The sequence below is a fragment of the Ictidomys tridecemlineatus genome, chromosome 11 (genome assembly GCF_052094955.1).
Source record: "Ictidomys tridecemlineatus isolate mIctTri1 chromosome 11, mIctTri1.hap1, whole genome shotgun sequence".
Classification (NCBI taxonomy): Eukaryota; Metazoa; Chordata; class Mammalia; order Rodentia; family Sciuridae; genus Ictidomys; species Ictidomys tridecemlineatus.
In genome coordinates, this window is record NC_135487.1 from 109807995 (window position 1) to 109828125 (window position 20131).

General features: G+C 38.6%; 1 long non-coding RNA gene across 2 annotated transcripts in view; it reads right to left on the reverse strand.

The window, feature by feature from the left end:
• The window catches only part of LOC144368285 (uncharacterized), a 35154-nt gene extending 17144 nt beyond the window's left edge, over window positions 1–18010 (reverse strand). For both annotated transcript variants that reach the window (XR_013428090.1, XR_013428089.1), the window contains exons 1-2: window positions 17683–18010; window positions 5727–5836 (exon numbers count right to left, since the gene is read on the reverse strand). This is a non-coding gene — a long non-coding RNA (uncharacterized LOC144368285). The remainder of the gene's footprint in view (window positions 1–5726; window positions 5837–17682) is intronic.
• Window positions 18011–20131: the final 2121 nt, after the last annotated feature.

A 20131-nucleotide genomic window follows, 5' to 3' on the forward strand; every position in this document is an offset into this window, starting at 1 on the left:
CAACATTGTAAAAGCTACCTATGCTAAACCCAAGGCCAACATCATTCTAAATGGATAAAAATTGGAAGCATTCTCTCTAAAAACCGGAAAAAGGCAGGGATGCCCTCTTTCACCACTTCTATTCAATGTACTCCTGGAAACTCTAGCCATAGCAATTAGACAGAAAAAAGAAATTGAAGAAATACAAATAGGAAAAGAAGAACTCAAAGTATCCCTATTTGCTGATGACATGATTCTGTTTTTAGAAGGCTCAAAAAACTCCACCAGAAAACTTCTAGAACTCATAAATGAACTCAACAAAGTGGTAGGCTATAAAATTAACCACATTCCTATATATCAGTGATGAATCAACTAAGAGAAAATTTAGGAAAAACTATCCCACTCATAATAGCTGCAGAGAAAATAGAATACTTGGGAATCAACAAAAGTGGTGAAAGACCTTTACAATAAAAACTACAGAACACTAAAGAAAGAAATTGAAGACAACCTTAGACAATAGAAAGATCTCTCATGTTTTTTGGAGAGGCAGAATTAATATTATCAAAAGGGCCATACTACCAAAAGTGCTATACAGATTTAAGGCAATTCCTATTAAGGTTCCAATGATGTTCTTCACAGAAATAGAAAAAGCAATCTAATCTAAATGAAATTACTTTAGAATAATAAGAGGCTCAGAATGAACCAAAGTAATCCTCAGTGAGAAAAGTAAAGCAGGAAACATCCCAATACCAGACCTTAAATTATACTACAGAGATATAGTAGCAAAAATGGCATGGTATCAGCACCAAAACAGACATAAAGACCAGTGGTACAGAATAGAGGACAGAAAGACAAAACCCACATAAATATAGTTATCTCATACTAGTCAATGTATGTACCAAAAGCATACATTAGAGAAAAGTAGGCTCTTCAACAAATGGTGCTGGGAAAACTTGAAATCACTATGCAGCAAAATGAAATTAAACCCCTATCTCTCACCCTGCACAAAACTCAGCTCTAAATGGATTGATGACCTAGGAATTAGAAAGAGACCCTGCACCTAATATAAGAAAAAGTAGGCCCAACTCTTAATCATGTAGGCTTAGGACCTGACTTCTTTAACAAGACTCTTAAAAGCACAAGAAGTAATATCAAGGATCAATAAATGGGATTATATCAAACTAAAAAGCTTCTTTTCAGCAAAAGAATCAATCAATAACATGAAGAAAGAGCCTACAGAGTGGGAGAAAATCTTTACCACATGCACATCAGATAGAGCACTAATCTCCAGGATGTATAAAGGACTCAAAAAACTTAACACCGAAAAAAAAAAAAGAAAGAAAGAAAGAAAGAAAGAAAGAAAGAAAGAAAGAAAGAAACAAATAACCAAATCAATAAATGGTCTAAGGGGCTGAACAGACACTTCACAGAAGAAGATATACAATTGATCAGCAAATGCATGAAAAAAGATGTCCAACAACTCTAGAAATTAGAGAAATGGAAATCAAAACTACTCTAAGATTTCATCTCACTCCAGTCAGAATGGCAATTACCAAAAATACTAGCAACAGGGCTGGGGATGTGGCTCAAGCAGTAGCACTCTCGCATGGCATGCGTGTGGCCCGGGTTCAATCCTCAGCAAAGATGTTGTGTCCGCCGAAAACTAAAAAATAAATATTAAAAAAATTCTCTCTCTCTCTCTCTCTCAAAAAAAAAAAAAAAGGCTGGGAATATGGCTCAGGGGTTGAGCACTTACCTAGCATGAACAAACTCCTGGGTTAAATCCCCAGTACCCCAAAACAAAAACCAAAATGATTCCACACCTTTGGACTGGAGGTGCTACTCACTATATTTCCCTCAGTGTGTTTGCCTAACATACACAAAGATCCAGGTTCATTACACAAAATGGCAAATCATAATAATAATCATAATCAACATGTTTTCTGACTAAGAGTTACTGTGGAAGCTTGGAAGAATACGTTAACTTTTCAACAAGAAAAAGGTAGAAGATATATAATACCTACAATGAAAATAATAGCTCATCTCCCCCCAAAATAAATAAAAACAATAATAGATAAACAATGCAAGAACTTAAAGCCAGAATTAGAAGCTTCTATACTGGTAACTAGGGCCTTGGGATGAGGATATCAGATCTAGACATTGGCTCTACTGGCCAAACATTGGTCCATTTTTGTCCATTAGGAGATAAGAGAGATATATAGTTGGGGCCTGTATAACATAGGAGGCTATGAGAAAGATCACTCATGAAATCTGGACCTTGAAGAGTGCCCAGGAACTAGGTGCAAGCCTGACCCAGGAGAGTGGTAAGAAAATTTGAATCTGCTGAGAACTCTGATCAAAGGAAAAACTCTTCCTTTAGAACACTTGAGTCCACACTTTGAGTGTGGAGCCCAAATGTACTCTACCCAGGGTATGTGGGCATCCCTGAGTCAAGAAATTGCTGCAAAACTGGTTTCAGGTCAGAAAAATCCCTGACACTCAGCAGATGGAAGGACACATCCCAACATCCCGAGCTGGGGTCAGCAGACTAACGCCATAGATCAAACAGGCCACAAGCACTGCCTGTGGCCTGTTTTTGTATGACTTGGATTTTAGGAGTCGTTTTTACATTTTTAAAGTGTTTTTGCTTTCCTTTCTTTCTTTTTTGTTTTGTTTTGTTTTAGTGAAAGGAAGAAGTGGAGGAGGAGAAAACACAGAAATTGTGTATGTGTGTGTGTGTGTGTGTGTGTGTGTGTGTGTGTGTGTTCTATAAAACCTATACAAAAAAAAATTGTGCCAATCACTGACAGAGAACAAAGGAAGTCTGAAGGTGGGAAAATATCTCCGTTGAAGATCAGCTTACAATAAATTTTTATGCTACAAAATCAACCACTATTTAGGAAAATCAACAGGCTCAACAAGTAGTAGATAAGCAGATTTGCAAATTTTAGACACTAACATAATCTGAAGAGACTATAACATATGTATTTTTAAAATAAAGTGAAAAGAGGAGATAGACTTTTAGAAAAATCTTTCCTAAAAGAAAAATCTAGCAATTTGAATTAAAAATTCAAAGGAGGGCTGGGGATGTGGCTCAAGCAGTAGCATACTCGCCTGGCATGCTTGTGGCCTGGGTTCGATCCTCAGCACCACATACAAACAAAGATGTGTGTCTGCCGAAAAATAAAAAATAGATATTAAAAAAATTCTCTATCTATCCTTCTCTCTCTCTCTCACTCTCTCTTTAAAAAAAAAATTCAAAGGAAAAATTAAGTATCAGATATAAACACAATTGAAGAACCAATTATTTTACCAGAAGGTTAATCTAAGGAAATTAATCAGAGTGTAAGACAAAGTGATAAAGGGATAGTAAATATAAAAAATCAAGTTAAGAGTCAGGAAAGAGACTAAGGAAGAGCAATTACTTGTAGTTCCAAAAGGAAAGATTAAAGGAAATGAGAGAGAAGAAATATTTGAAGAGACCAAAAACTAGAAATGGAACCACCATTTGACCCAATTATCCCACTCCTCAGTACATATCCAAAAGATTTAAAATTAGTATACTACAGTGAGGAAGTCACATCAATGTTTATAGCATCACAATTCACAATTGCCAAGCTATGGAGTCAACCTAGGCCCCTTCAACAGATGAATGGTTCAGCTATCCCTCTCCTTGGTTTATACCCAAAAGACCTAAAAACAGCATACTACAGGGACACAGCCACATCAATGTTTATAGCAGCACAATTCACAATAGCTAGACTGTGGAGCCAACCTAGATGCCCTTCAATGGATGAATGGATAAAAAAAAAAATATGTTGCATATATATACAATGGAATTTTACTCAGCATTAAAAGAGAATAAAATCGGGCTGGGGATGTGGCTCAAGCGGTAGCGCGCTCGTCTGGCATGCTTGCGGCCCGGGTTTGATCCTCAGCACCACATACAAAAAATAACGATGTTGTGTCCGCCAATAACGAAAAAATAAATATTAAAAAAATTCTCTCTCTCTCTTTCTCTATCACTCTCTCTAAAAAAAAAAAAAAAAAAAAAAAAGAATAAAATCAAGGCATTTGCAGGTAAGTGGATGGCGTTGGAGAAGGTAATGCTAAGTGAAGTGAGCCAATCCCAAAAAACCAAATACCAAATGTTTTCTCTGATATAAGGAGGGTGACTCATAGTGGGGTAGGGAGGGGGAGCATGGGAGAAATAGATGAATTCCAGATAGGGCAGAGGGGTGGGAGGGGAAGGGAGGGGGCAAGGGATTAGCAAGGATGGTGAAATGTGATGAATATCATTATCCAAAGTACATGTATGAAGACACGAATTGGTGTCAACATACTTCATATACAACCAGAGATATGAAAAATTGTGCTGTATATGTGTAATAAGAATTCCACTGTCATTTATTTTTTTAAAAAATCAATTAAAAAGAATTAAATAAATCTAGATTTGATTCTCAGCTCTAAAAAAAAGGAAAATATGGCATATATATATACACAATGGAGTATTCATACACAATAAAGAAGAATGACTTTATGGCATTTGCTGGTAAATGGATTAAGCTGGAGACTACCATACTAAGTGAAATAAGCCAGTCCTCAAGTCAAAGGTCAAATGTTATCTCTATGAGGAAGCTAGTTCAAAATAGGTGTGGGTGATAAAAAAAAAAAAATAGAAGAAAGATCAGTGGAGTAGACAACGGGGAATAAAGGGAAGGGAGGAGGAATGGGACAGGGAAAGACAGTGGAATGAATTTGACCAAACTTTCCTGTGTACATATATGAATATACCACAGTGTGTCACTATCACATACAACCACAAGACACTAATTTAAAAAAAAAAAACTATAAGTAAATAGCAAAAAAAATAGAGAGAAGAGAACCGGGATGGGAGGAAAGGAGGGGAAGAGGAAGTACTGGAGACTTAATTACAAAAAGTATATTCCATGTTTTTATAATATGTCAAAATAAATTCTATTGTTATGTATGACTAAAAGGAACCAAAAAAATATTTGAAGAGAAAGTTATTGAGAATTATTCAGATATGATAAAAATGTAAATCCTTGTATGTGATAAATACACTAAGTCTTCCTCAAGATAAAAAATAAAAAAATCTAAAATTGGACAAATTATGATATATTATTAAACCCAAAAGAAAAATTAAAACTAAGCAGAGAGAGAACACAAATGATCACTGTGACAGAGGTTGTTATAAAGCCACCTAAATATATTCTTAGCCTTCTGGAAAAACAGAGTTGTAGTTGGACATAGGGATGCTAATTCAGCATTTGATGAGTAAAGCATGTCTTGTAGACTTGACTTTAGAATCATGTAATATTTTACATAATTATGAAACCAATTTAAAATTTTAAAAAGCAATCCCTAAGAGTAGAAGCGAAAAGGAAATAATCCTAACTTGTATCTAAATGGTAGCTTAACTACATGGAAAGAGACTAGTAAAAGTGACTTTCCAACAAGGTAATGACTGTGTATCTCTGGTGGTATATATGCTAAAGACAAATAAAAAATTTGAAAAATAAATAATTTTAAACTATTTACTATTTATTTTTAAAAAATTAAATGGAGTCATATAGGAGTCATATTGTGAATGGTGTGTGTGTGTGTGTGTGTGTGTTAAAGGCTAAAGTATATAAGTAATTAGGGTAATATATTAGTCTGTTACAACTGCCATAACAGAATACCATCAACTGTGTGGCATAAACAACAGAAATTTATTTTCTCACATTTCTGAGGCTAGAAGTCCACGATAAAGGTGTCATCGCAGTTGGTTTCTGGTGAGCTCAATCATCTTGGATTGTACATGTGTTCTCACACGGCCTTTCCTCTATGTAGACTGCAAAAGAGAGGGGGAAAAAACTCTCCTTTCTCTTTATCTTCTTATGACCTTATATAAACTTAATTACCTCCCCAAAGGCCCAATCTTCAAATATAGCCCTATAGGAGTTAGAACATCAACACAGGAATTCTGAGGAAACACATTTCAGTCTATAACAGTCCCATTGAAAATTGAGAATTTTGATATGGGAAAAAGAAAATATAGATGAAAGATCAATAAGGCTGGGTAAAAACCATACACTCCTGAGTCTGTATAGAAACTATTATGTGAGTCAACTTTTCATCACTAAAACTTAATACCTGTGAGATAATTAACTTAGAAAGAGAAAAGGCTTATTTTGGCTCACAGTATTGGAGGTTCTAGTCTATGATCAGGCAGACTCGTGGCTTTGGACCTCTGTTAGGCCTGCCAGGCTGACAATGGGGATAGACAGTGGGGATCACATGGCAGAACAAAACTGCTTACAACCCAAGCTGGGGAGCAAAGAGGAAGACAAAATGCATGGGATCCAGGGCGCAGCCCCCATGACCTTCGTACTTCTGGTTAGGCTTCTGTCCTGAAGGTTTTACCACTTCCCAATTGTGCTACCCTATGGGTCAAGTCTTTAAAATATGGCTTTGAGGGATATCCAAACTATAGCCTCAGTCAATACAAGTTCATGATGTATTATGTATGATATGATATGTATAAAATAATATAGACTGCATTTGTCCACTAAAGAGGCCTAGGGAAGAAAAAAAAAGACCAACCCAGTTGGAATGAGACCACTGGTGGCCAGATTATAGCCTCTAAATATCATTTCCTTTTCAAATGAATGGGAACGCCTTTGAAAAAAAATTGTCTGATTCTAAGCCTGAAAAGGGAAAAGTACAAGCAGAGCAGAGGATATGTTGTCCTAGGTAAAAAGAAGTTTCCCAAAGTTTACATTGCAGTGTCCCCATGAACCAACTTGAACAGTTGTCCCCTAGTCAAAGATGAGATCCTTTGATTTCTGGAATTGATTTTGGCTACAGAACATATAAACTTGATTACCTGCTTTGCCTGGCCAATTCTCTGAATTGTCTGATATCCTTTTACTAAATTCTATTCCACTTTAAGTAGGTCAGTACTCCTTTTGTTACTTACAACCAAGAAACCTGACAGACTCTGTGAGGAAGCTTGCCTCATACAGTCTAAGTCATAATAGACATTCAGAAAATGTTGATTTCCTTCCTACGAGTCGAAGATTAGTAATGACTTATTTTCAGATGTTAAGAACTGTATGGGAAATGTTTTCTCTAGACACAATGGAGAGAGATCCTGTCTTTGTTCATATCCCCCCACAGCTCTCCCTACTGGCCCGCCCCCAACTCAAGGGAAGAAAGTCGGTAAACAGTTTGGTCTCAGCCCAAGGTTTTGAGTTGGCTTCTATTTTTAATGGGTGTGGGTTCTGTGTAGAAATGGCAGCAGATGAGCCCTGCTCTCCTGTACTTTCTGCTTCTTGCCACCGGGAGATAAGAAGGGATGTAAGATTTCTTCTCTCTTCCTCTGCCTGGTGCCAGAGGGTAAGTGACCTCATAGGGCAGGGATTTTTCCATCAACTAATATGCGTAACATTTCAATTGGAAGAGAAATAAAAAGATCCAGGGAGACACTGAGGCTCAAGCCGGGTGTTCAAGTGCATCCTTGAGCAGAGACCCTACGGTATCAGGATCTTAGCTCAGCTGCCAACCGTGTCCCACATTGATTCTCATTTGCTGCTGCTCCTTGCCTTGCACAGAACTCCCCTGGAAATCCAGTGGCATATAACAGGACACTTGAAATGAGACAGCTGCCAGGGAGAGAGGGCAACACCATTAAGAATCGGTAAAACCCTTCTCTCCTCCTCACAGAACCCCAAGAGATGGGAAGCCGAAAATACAGCAGAACAAAGCATGGGTGCCGTGCCCCTGAAGTCTACGTGAAGGGGCTTTTGACAGGTGGTATTAGGGTAGAAAAAGGGAAAGGAGGAAGCCGTGGAGGGAGAAAGAAAGGGGAGTTAGAGGATGACCTCTTCCACATTCCTCACCCCGTTTTCTTGGCCTCATCCTCTCTCTCATTAATTCCCACCCACACGTCCAAGGTAAAGTGGTAAAAGGGTAATGAGGATGAGGTAAGTTCATGGGCATTTTATGGGCCACATCATTTTCTTGGGAGTTCATGTCTTGGGCATTTTTCTTTTGTACCTCTGAGGTGCTAAGAAGTTGTTTTACTCAAAATTTTAAAGATAAATTCATTTCCCTGTGCTTCCACTGGAATCCTTGGATTCTTCCCCCCCCCCCCCCAACAAAAAGTTAAAACACAGAAACCTGAGAAAGTTATAAACTTAGGGGGAAAAGGTGCTAAGAAGGACCCACTTGGGCTTGATGTTTAATTTTGCCTTTAGTCAAGACATGGAGAATCCTTCTGTGGTTATCCCAGCTTCTCAATGGTCCGGAGTAGTATTCGGGGCCAAAACATCTTGCATTTTCCTGACCCTGTCCTCTGAACTTGATGTCACCCTGGCAGACCCCATGGGCAAGGGCATAACTCTGGCAAGACAGGATTCAGCGTTCAGAACCATGAATCCAAACCCATTATTATCTCCCCAAACATCATGTCCCTCAAAACAAGCCACATGAATGAAAACAGAGCTGTCATTCTTAAGGCCACTTGTAGTTAATGCCTTGGCAAATGGTTACTCTGCTCTGAGCCCACCTAAGCAGTGGTGGCTCATAGATATCAATAGGTGCAGCAAGAAGACCCCAGCTCTTGGAAATTGTTGCTGTTCACTCCAGATCTGTTCCTTCCCTGGTCTTGCCTCTCTGATTACGGATGCCGCCATCAGCCCCTTCCTGGTGCTCCCCAACTTTAAGGAAACCTGTTTCCTGTGGAAATTCTAGGAAATACTTAATGGTTGAAGTGATGGCTTCCAACCATGGAACCTTGAGGTCCAAAGATGACACAGTTGAAGTGCAAATGGATCACTGTGCTTGAAGGATGGTCTCTCCAAGGCAAGCGTTTAGACTTCCTGCCTTATCTCAAGATTGTTCCCAAGTCACTTGTAGGGGTTTCCAATGCCATCTCAGGTCCTCTGCTTCCCTCTTCTGGCCAACCAAAAGGAATCTTTATAGCTGTTTCGAGTTCAGGGAAAGGATTAGTATGAGGGTACCTCGTCATAGAATCAAATCATCATCACCTAACAGTCACTTTTCAAGACAATCTTTTAAAAAAGTTATACCCAGGAAGTGAGGTAAAAATAGCATCATGACATTTTAAACATTCTCACACTGAAGGCAATTATGACAACTATACTACTATATAAAACTAAAGAGAATGTGTTAAACTGGCAGTTCCCAATCGTGTTATCAATGATTTTGCAGATTGGGTTGTGACCGAATAAGTTTGGAAATTTTTAGGGTAATGTAAGTTATATCGGTTTTTTTTTTTAACTGAAAAAATTGCTCAGGGCATTGAAATTGCTTGTGTGTGTTCCCCGTGAATCTCCCTAAGAAGAGAGAGCCTATAATTTTTGATCAATGAACAAAGTGTTTCCTGAGAAGCATCCTAAGGTCTAGCCATCTTGCAGAAGACTCTGGAAGAAATGTGACACTAGACATTGAAGAGTTAAACAACAACAACAAAAGATCACATTTGAAATGAGAAATGTCAACATTAGGCCCCAAGAAAGCAAAATGGCCACAAATTTCTTTTGAGCTGATATTTAACTTAATTTTAATTATGAATTTTAGAATTGAAAAGGACCCTGGAAGCTATAAAGGTTCCTTGAAGTTCAGTCCCACCATTTTGTAGATAAGACACGTGAGACTCAGAGAGCTATTTTTAAAAAAAAGTCTCAAAACCCAGTAAAGAAATGCCACTTTAAATCTATTTGTGGGAGTCCAGGACTCGTGACCATTTTTCCCAGAAAAGCTATCAATTGCAAAGGATCTGCATTTTGACATATTAGATGAGCAGGTTGGGAAAAAAAAAAATCTTAGTTTAAGAAAGTATGTATCAGGCCATCTGCTTCACTGGAAAGATGTACGAAAGATGTTACAGCATTTGACAAAACAAAATCCGACTTATTACTCATTTATAAACCCACGGAAGGCACTTTTATCAAAGTCATCATCCTCATTCATACATCAAATAGAAAGTCAGGAAATACGGTTTGTGTTAAACTCCAACGTGCTTTGATGCTTTTTCATAAATGTTGGCCCATTTGGGAGAGCGCCACAGCCTTCTGTATCAGCTAGGACTACTCTGCACTTGATCTTAGCCAAAAGGCCGAGAAGCGATAAGGACTACTCTGGTTGATAGCGACAAGAACACTGTTGAACTGACTGAGGCAGAATAAAAGGGGCGTCATTGTTGGGAAGCTCATCTAACAAAAAGAAGAACAAGGGGTTAAGTGAAGGATCCCCAAACTTCTCACCTTATCTCTTGGTTTCTCTGTGTCAAACAGCCTGGCTTTCTACTAGAGATGGTACCTGCTGGCCTGTGTATGTGTGTGTGTATGTGTGTGGGGGGGTCATTGCCTCACATCCTCCCCACCAGAAAGAAATAGTCTCAAGTTCAGAGTCCCAGAGAAGGGCTCTGATTGGTCTTGCTTGTTTGAGACATTCCTTTCTGAAACAAGCCACATAGGGCCTCAGGGAAGGTTGATAGGATGTAGGTGAAAGAATGGACTGCAAAGTCAAATCACTGAAATTCAAATACTGAATACTCTGCCTACAAGTGGGATGATCTGGGACAAGTTGCTGAAGTGCTTGTCTCAATTTCCTTATCTGTAGAATGGGGATAAAGATTGTATCAACGGATACAGTTTATGTCATGGTTAAAGGAGATAAAACATGAAAAGAATTTTATATCGAACCTGCTACAATGCAAGCAATCAGTCATCATTAGCTACTATCATTACTGCTTCAGCTTCAAAGGTTAGGAAACCTGGATTAGATCGACCACTATGGCATCGACCCCAGCACTGACTAGCTTGTGGTGTTGCTTAACTCTTCGGCACCTTTGTTTTCTTCATCTACAAAATGTGGGTAAGAATGATTCCTACCTTGCAAAGTGGTTGCAAGGAATAAATGAGATGATAAATGTCAATCATTCGCATCTTGGCTAGCACATTGGAAGCATGTAGCAAAAGTTATCATGATTATCATTAAGACTGTGCAGATGGTCTATGAAAAGATGATAGCTCCCATTTGAATCATGATCTTAGGATTACTTCATTCATTTATTCATTCATTCAACTGATATTTATGGGATGTTTCTGCTGTGCTAGGCACAGTGTTCCATTTGGAGAATAGAGAATGATGAACAAGATAGACAAGGCCTTGAGCTCAAGAAGCACACTTCCTTGAAAGGCTTCTAGAAGCATCTTGTTCAAGACAGGAAAAATAATAGCTGTCAGCTTCACCAACCAATTAGTGGACCCCTGACTTGTCTGTTACCACAATTCCATCAGATTTCTTGTTTTCTGCCTCTCTCAAAAACATAGCCACCTTGATGATTATATCTATTTTTCTGCTCTCGATAAATAACTATGGCTATTTGTATGTATGTATACAAGTACTGTATGTATACCTTGTAATATATATTATGAACATATATATATACGCACACACACATATATATATATATTCTTTTTAATATTTTAAAGATCTGGTAGATCACTTCTCTGTTCAGGGATTTCAGAGACTTGCCATCTGGATAAGGCTGATGAAATTGAGGTCATTTCCATCAACAGAAGAATGGGTCAAGAAAATGTGGTATCTATACACAATGGAATCTGATTTGGTCATAAAAAAAAAGAATGAAATTCTGATATTTGAGACAGCATGTATGATCCTGGCGGGCATTAGTTTAAGAGAAATAAGTCAGGCACAGAGAGCCAATTACCACATGTTCTCACTTATGCATGGAAGCTAAAAAAGTTGACCTCAGAGAAGTAAGGGAGAAGTGAAGTGGAAGAAAAGGAAAGTGGTTACCAGACTCTGGGTAGGCTGGGTGAGATACAGAGATAGTTAATAGGCACAGGGGTATAGTTGGATAGGAGGAATAACTTCCAATGTTCTATAGTCCAATAGACAACTATGATTGACAACCACTGTATATTTTAAAATAGAATTTTGAATCTTCCCAAAATAACAACAACAACAACAAAAAGATAAATGTTTGAGGTGATTGATATGCTAATTACTTTGATGTGATCCTTGTATGTTGTATACATGTATTGAAATATCACACTGTATCTCTTGTAAGTATGAAATTATTATGTGTCAATTAAAAATTAAAAAAAAACATAAAGTTTAAAAATTACTTCCAGGTAGATCAGAGGTTAAATTGGAAAAACACATTAAAGAAACTTCTAGTGGAATAGATTTATGAATTCTGGGCCAGGAAAGATTTCACAAGATATCCAAAGCCCTTTGTCATAAAAGAAAGTTTGAAAAAGTTGACAAATTAAAATTAAGAACTCCTATTCACTGAAACATACCCTGAAGAAAAAGAAAAGTCAAGCCGCAAAGTGAAACATCTAAAATCCGACAAGAGGCTCATATTCAGAAGATAGAAAGAATTCCTACAAACCTGCAAATCAAAAAGAAAACAAAAATGGGCGATAATTTATAAATGGGGAGAAAATTTGAACAGTCACCCCACAAAAGAAATTCATTTAAACAATAAGCACAGACAGGTGCTTAACCTCCTGTACCTGCAGTAGTCAGCAGGGAATGAACACTAACACTGCACAGGTATCCACTATTCACTCACTAGATATCAAACTAAGGACACAAGAATGCTGATTCACTGCCTATGGAAATATAAACTGGCACAAATACCAAGGAAACCAGATCGACATCATCTGGTAAAATATGAGATGCATAATTTAGGACCAAACAATTTTCCTCCAGGTCATAGACCCTATAAAACCCATGCTTTTGTGTACATGTTTAAGAATGCTCATAACAGTACTGAGTAATAGCTTCAAACTAGAAATAACCTAAATGTCTATCAAGAACAGAATAAGTAACAAAGGTTTGTGGTATATCCATAATATGAAATATTATTCCATGAGAAATGAAGGGTGAGTATAGCTACATGACCCTTAGAAAATGGATCTTAAAGATGTAATACAGAGTTAAAAGAACCGAACAGTAAAAAAAAAAAAAAAGAAAAAAAAAAAAGTACTATATGCTGGAATTGATATAATTTTTTTTCAAAGGGAAAAAATATTTTTGAACTAAAACTATAAAGAAGCTTAAGGAAATAATAGTATGTAAATCAAGAGAATATTTTTTTTAGGGGAAAAGGGAAAGGTGGGGTTACAGCCAGGAGGGGTTTCTGAAGTGTTAATCATGTTCTGTCCCGACATAGATAGGTTACACAGGGGTTTGTTTTTATGAATTGTTAAGATCATACATTTATTTAAAGAAGCTTTCTGTAGGATTGTTACATTTCACGTGCACACACACAGGAGTCATTATAATATAGACACAATGGACAGAGACAGAAATTATTTCAGTTAGATAAAGAGGAGGCTTGTTTAAAGTCCCAGAGCCCTCTAAGAGAGGGCTGAAGGTCACCAGCTTAAGGGTGATCACCATCCTAGAGCAAGTGCTGAAGTGACTTTTTGCTGAATGGGGCAACTGGTGTCTTGTCTAACCATATTACACATTCCATTGATTGATGTCACTTGAAGAAAAGAATCAAGTTATAAAGAAAATATATAGCAAAGATTCAATCTACAGGTTACAAGTCAGCAAGGCTAAATGTCTCCCAGGACCCCAATCTCGGGGTGCATCACTGGAGGGATTACCCAAGTGATAGATGGAGAATGTCAGCCACGAAGTCACTGTTAGGAGGATACCCTCTGTCCAGACTGCCCTTCTTTACTGCTCCTGGGCAACAGACTCTCCCCAGGTGCAATACTGCTCCAGCAGGAAGACACGGTCACTGCTGCCCTGCCCCATTACCTCCATCCCTTATGAAGCTGCCCTTCTGCATCCTCCCTACTGCCCTACAACGTTCATGCTATGGAGGAGATGTTTGGTTGGTTGGTTGGTTGGTTGATTGGTTGGTTTGGTTAAGATGAGAAAAAAATCCTATACATACTGCCCACATTTTTTCCATGATGGTTAGTTCATGGACCTTCCTGTATCATACCCATACTTCCCTTTACATCCTCCCCAGTGCCAGCAGGCAGGGATTTACCAATGTCATGGTCTATGAGATTAGTGCATTGTTCTTCTCAAGTGGGTTCAAATTTTCTGTTTCCCTGCCCCTACCCAGACATGTCCCATCCATGTGCAACAACTTTTAAGTAATTCTGTTTTCATTGAAATAGCACCCTAAAAATATTAAAGGTGATATTAAAAGACAATTTAATTTCTAGTCTCACCATCCTGCTACTTTTTTTCATTTTATGAACATTTTTCCACATCTGTGTTTGATTAAGTTATAATTATAACCTATATATACCTCTGTTTTTATGTAATTAATCATAAATTTTTCTTATGCTTGAACAACTAAAATTCTCAATTAGTTATACCATCTAGTATTTCACTTAGAAGATAATTATTTACTTAACCATTCCCATAATATTGGATAATGTAGGCCTTTTCAGTTTAAACTGATAATATTGTATAATATTGTATGCTGTATAATTTAGTTGTTGAAGTAAAGTGGAAAATTTTACATTTATCTCTGTTAAATTTAACTTCATTACTTTGGGCCAATTATTACAACATAGCGAGAGCTTTTTGAATTTTTTACTTTACTGCCTAATGTACTTGAGTGACTCATGGATCTAATGAGTCATTAATTAAAGCATTAAAAGTGACGGACCAAAGGACAGAAGCTTTCAGAGGTATATGTGCCAAAAGGTACATACCAGAATGTTCAAATAACGTCTATAATATCTCCAAACTTGCAATAGTCCAAATGCCATCAATGATAAAATGGGTAAATAAATGATGATATATTTGCAGGATGGATACTATGCAGGAATGAAAATAAATGAACCCACACCTAGAGAGATTACTTGGGCAAATCTCACTAACATGATGTTAAGCAAAAGAAGCCAGACACAAAAGAATGCATACTCTATGATGCCATTTTTTTTTTTGAAATTGGAAAACAGACAAAACTAATTTGTGATATAAGGTTAACTTTAAGAGGAGAGGGAAGTTAAGTGATTGGGAAAGCATATAGATAGATGTTTGAGAAGCTGATGAATGTTCTACTTCTATACCTGGATGATGACTAGATTAATGCTCATTTACTAATAATTCATCAATCCATATATACTTTATCAATTTTTCTGTATTTTATGCTCCAATCAAATTACTTTTAAAAATAACAAGAGGGGCTGGGGTTGGGGCTGGGGCTCAGAGGTAGAGCGCTCACCTAGCATGCATAAGGATCTGGCTTCAATCCTCAGCACCACATAAAAATAAAATATATTGTGTTTACCTATAACTAAAAAAAAACATACTCTAAAAAAATAACAAGACTAATAACATCCGTGTTTCATATGGTAAAATTAAACATAAATCAATAAAAATCAAACTAATAATATACAGAATTGTAGCTAGTTTGGAGTGATAGACAGTGAGTTCAGTTTGAATAGGTTGAAATTGAAGTTTTGGAAGAATTTGCAGATGGAAATGTTCTCTTTGTGGGTCAGGAGCTCCACAGGGAGAGAACTGGGCTGGAAAGAAATATTTGGAAATCATTAGTTCATTGATAGTAGTCAAAACCATGAAAAAAAAAATCAAATAGAAGAAAAAGCATTGAAGGATTACCAAGACTTACAAAAAGAAACATCCAGAAAGAAGATTAGGTGGAGAGTGGTGGAAACCAGGTAAGGACACTTTCAGAGGGGTGAATGGCCAAAATTCCAGAGATGCGGCAGAAAAGCTAAGGATGGGGAAATTTCCACTGGGTTTAGTAACCAGATCACAAGTGACTTGGGTGAGAATAGGATCAGTGGCGTGATGGGGTCCAACATAGGCTGTCCATATGGGTATCATCTAGGAAGGTGGCGGTTTGGGAAGAACTTAAGATTTTGGCAAGGTTGGTGATGAGAATGTGCAGAGAACAAAATACCAGATGGCAGGAAGGAGAAGAGTGTTGGTTTGACAGCAGCATGGGCCCTGGGAGAGTGCTGACTACCCATCTTCCAGCTCTTTGGTAAAAGGGACTTAAAAATCCTCAGCTCCTATTTCACGTATGTCAAAGGAGAGATGGGCTTCACGCCAGATAAGGAGAAGGAGAAAACATTCTATGAAGTGGCTGAGGAGCCTTTTCATCATAGAAGGTAAATATGCATGAAACTAGAGAACAGACACCATGCCTCCTTGCTTGGCTGCCTATATTTTACCTCCTGCAGTCTAAATGGCTTTCTCCATGTAACCAATAATCGGTTCTCCTCAGCTAACATTTTGCTGTCCTGCATCCCTATGTGAGCTAGCTCTCTCTGTCTCTAATCATCCTATTCCTCTACATTCTTGAAAGTTTATTCTGAACCTAAACATTTTCTTCCTCCAGCTCCAAACCTTAGATTCCTTTTGGATTTTTTCGTTGTTGTTGTTATCTACTAAAGTCAAAGCCATTTCATCTCTCCTGGGTGAGACTAAGTTACGTTCTGTTGACTCATGAATATATTGGCTTACACAGCAAAAGCCTGTAGATAACAGAAGTGGTCTGGGAATCAGGAAAAAAAAATTGAAATTTATGATTGATCAAAGAGAAGAAATTTGAGTGGCCAGCAGTTGTTTCCAAGTGTGCCACTGTATACCACGACAGTCATGCTCAGAGGTTCCTGCAGCCATGGGGCTAGTTCATGTAAACAGAATTAGACGGGTGAATGAGCAGAGAGAATGTGAATCAATGTTCTAGTTCATTTCCCCGAGGCTTCAATTTCATCCTCCACCTTTTGTGCAAGAGAAAAACAACCCCAAACTGCTTTCCCACTTCCTTTTTTTCAGTCGGTTACCTCATTCTCTTTTTATCTCTTGTTTTTGGGTTTGCTCCAGTAGATGGCAAAAGCTAGAGAATTCAATGAGGCAAAGTATGGGAAAAGCCCGGTTCAGGGTCTAACACGCAGTGCAGAGAGGTTTTCTTCCTCCTGAAGTGAGAAAACTGGTGTGAAGCTTCATTCATTCAGGCTCATCTTTTGGACAGATGAGGCTCATTCCAATAAAGTTCAATTCCATTAAGGAAGCATTTATAAAATGCTAATGGGCGGGCATAGCAATATAGGAAATATATAGAAGAAGCATTTTTAATAGGCTGAAAAACAGTTCCCAAAGATATGAGGTCCTAATTCCAAGAAACCTGTAGTGTTACCTTATTTGGAAAAGGTCTTTGCAGATGTGATTAAATTAAAGATTTCAAGATGAGGAGATTATCCCAGATTATCTGGGTAGGCCCAAAATACAATCCTTGTGATGGGGAGTCAGAGGGTGATTAGACACACACACACACACACACACACACACACACACACACACTCAGTGATTTTTTTTTTCAAAAAAAGCAATACAATCTAGCAACACTATCCAGCTGTAGCATCTTATGCTATAGATGTCCCATTTTATGTGAAATAACTGGTGGCTCTCTAATGCCTCTCACTTGGCACTTCCATACAGGCCCACCTCATATGTGACACCACCGATCACCAGGCCCTGCAGAGGACCAAGCAGAACCTCTAGTTCAACAAAGATAAGGGTTGCTTTGGGGTTCTGGGAAAAATACCATTCTCTGACATCTTGTTGGGGTTGGAGCAGTTGTTGGGAATAAACAAAAATAAACAAAAAAGGAATAAAACTTACCTTGATTTTTGTTGTTATTGTCTTATTTTTGCTTTTAGGCAGTTCTGAGGATAGAACTCAGGGTCTACCACTTGCTAGACAAGTGTTCCATCACAGAGCTACCCTGCCAGGCCTCACTTCTGTTTTGAAGAGCCCAACTGGACGATGCACACATCCAGTGGCCCAGGTCTCATCTATTTGCTAGCCTTCAGCAGAACTGGAGGTAACTCGGCAATGGAAAAGCAAAGAGCAACCTGGAGACCACGGAATTCTCCTGAATGTCAGCAGGTTTTAAACTCCAGGTTGTGGTTCTCTAGTTACCAGCAGAGCCCTGAGAATCGAAAGATTTATTTCTTCTTTAGAAGGCAATATTATGTAATCTCAGAAAGACTTTGTAAAATTTCATCAGGGCACTCAGTAAGAATGTGAGGAATGCCATGAGAATAAATCCACCCAGCCTCACATTCTCAGTAACAGAAGTACCAGCGGGGTTCTGTTCTCCTCCTACTAAATATCTCTAACTCTCCCCAAATACGACCCATAAGCACAGTACCATCCATTAGTTTCATAATTCTTTGATTTGAGGATTGAGGGCAAGGACTCTGGACATTATATTTTCTGCTCAGAGGCTGGGAAAGGCGTGTCTTCCATTCATAATTCAGAACGGTCAGGAGTACCTTTATAAAGTACTAAGAAGTCCCAGATTAAGGTCCCTGTTAGTGCAAACCTTGTCCAGGTGACAGCTTATTTCCTGTTGCCCTCCACCATTGAGAAGAACAATGTGAGCTGTCCCAGTGACCAGTATTTTATATATTATGCCTCTTCTGAGTGTGACTGCACAGCCTGATTAACCTTCCTGCAGTTTAGAAGCGGATGGGTCTGAATTTCATTATAGATATGACTTCCACGCTCTCCTCCACTGGGGCACAAGGATTCAATTGGAAGGGTGTTGTAATTACTATGCAGATTGCTTTCCTATCACTTGATTGAAACTTCAAGAAGGAAGGTCATTAATGTAACTTCTTCCTCAATTTCTCATTTTAGGAAATCTGGAAGCAGAGCCACATATAATTCAATGTAACTCAGTCCACTGAGCCACTCTCCACAGGAAGTATAAATAGAACACAGAAACTCTGAGATGGATCGCAAAGACAGAGCCAAAGGAATTCTCAAAAGACCCATTCTCTTGGAAATAAGTTCACCAAGCAGACCTGGGTCCTCAGCTGCCTTTCAAGGTCTGCATTCCTCAGAGTTTTATTCTGTTGACTTTACTTGCTTTGTGGTCCATCCAGTGGTGTGAAGCAGAGGGTGGCCTTTCTCCAGCTCATGGCTTCGGCATGAGGGTGGGCACTTCAGGGTTGACTTCATGCCTCACTCTGTGGCTCTCTTCAGAGAGGAGCTACAGTCTGTGTCAAAGCACAAGAGATGAGAAAATGTTTCCCCAAGAGCTGTTCCTGTCCCTCTAGCTCTGCTGCCCATTCAGCACCAGCCAGCAGCAGTAGGGCAAGTTTGTGAAAGGCAAGAGGCCAGCTTCCCCACATGGTCTTTAGCTCAGTAACTGCAACTGGACAAAGCACTGTGGTGCCATTTCATTCCCCCTACTCAACCAATGTACCGAGAGAGATTGGAAGGGACCATTAGTGCAGAACCAGAACAGTGAGAGACAAGAGAGAAATTAAACAGCAAAAAAACAACAACAGATGGCTATATATCAAATACCAAATAACAATACTATGTCTATATCATGGGATTCCAGGTATCCAACAAAGAGAAAAAAGGCAGGTTAATGTACACAGATATGAAACGACGTCAAAATAGGCGGGAAAGCAAGGGGCAGAAGGTATGTAAAATAGGAACACTTTAGGTAAATATAAAATGACCTGTATACACACACACACACACACACACACACACACACACATGCACACGCACACACATGCACACACACACGCACACATATTTGATATCATATAAATACTTTTGAATATCTAGAATATTCAAGAGAATATCAACTTCCTTGATTGGTTTGTGAGCAAGAAGGATTTTTGTTTTTATTTCTTCCTATAGACATTTCCAAAGCTAGGTGTATAATTATTTTTTTTAAATTTTATTTTTATGACATTTTCCCAAAGTCTCCCTGACATCCCTCAGAGGATCCTTCCAGGCTCTGCGCCTTGACTAAACGGGTCAGGGTCACCCCAAGTGAATTTGGGGACTAAGTAAAGACACAGACACAGAAAGTACCTTTTCTTTGGGTCCAGTGACTGCTCCTCAGCCGCAACTCCCACCAGCAGGGCACAGTGGGCAAGAAAGAGAGCGAGGAGCACGTGCTGACCCCTTTTATTGGGGAGAAGCCATGCACATGAGGCAAGGGGTCAGGTTTCAGAGGGTTGAGTCTAGCTTCGTGATGTCTGCTGTCAGCAGATTCACTGACATCTTGGAAGGCCAGGCCTGTCTCATGTGCTGTGTG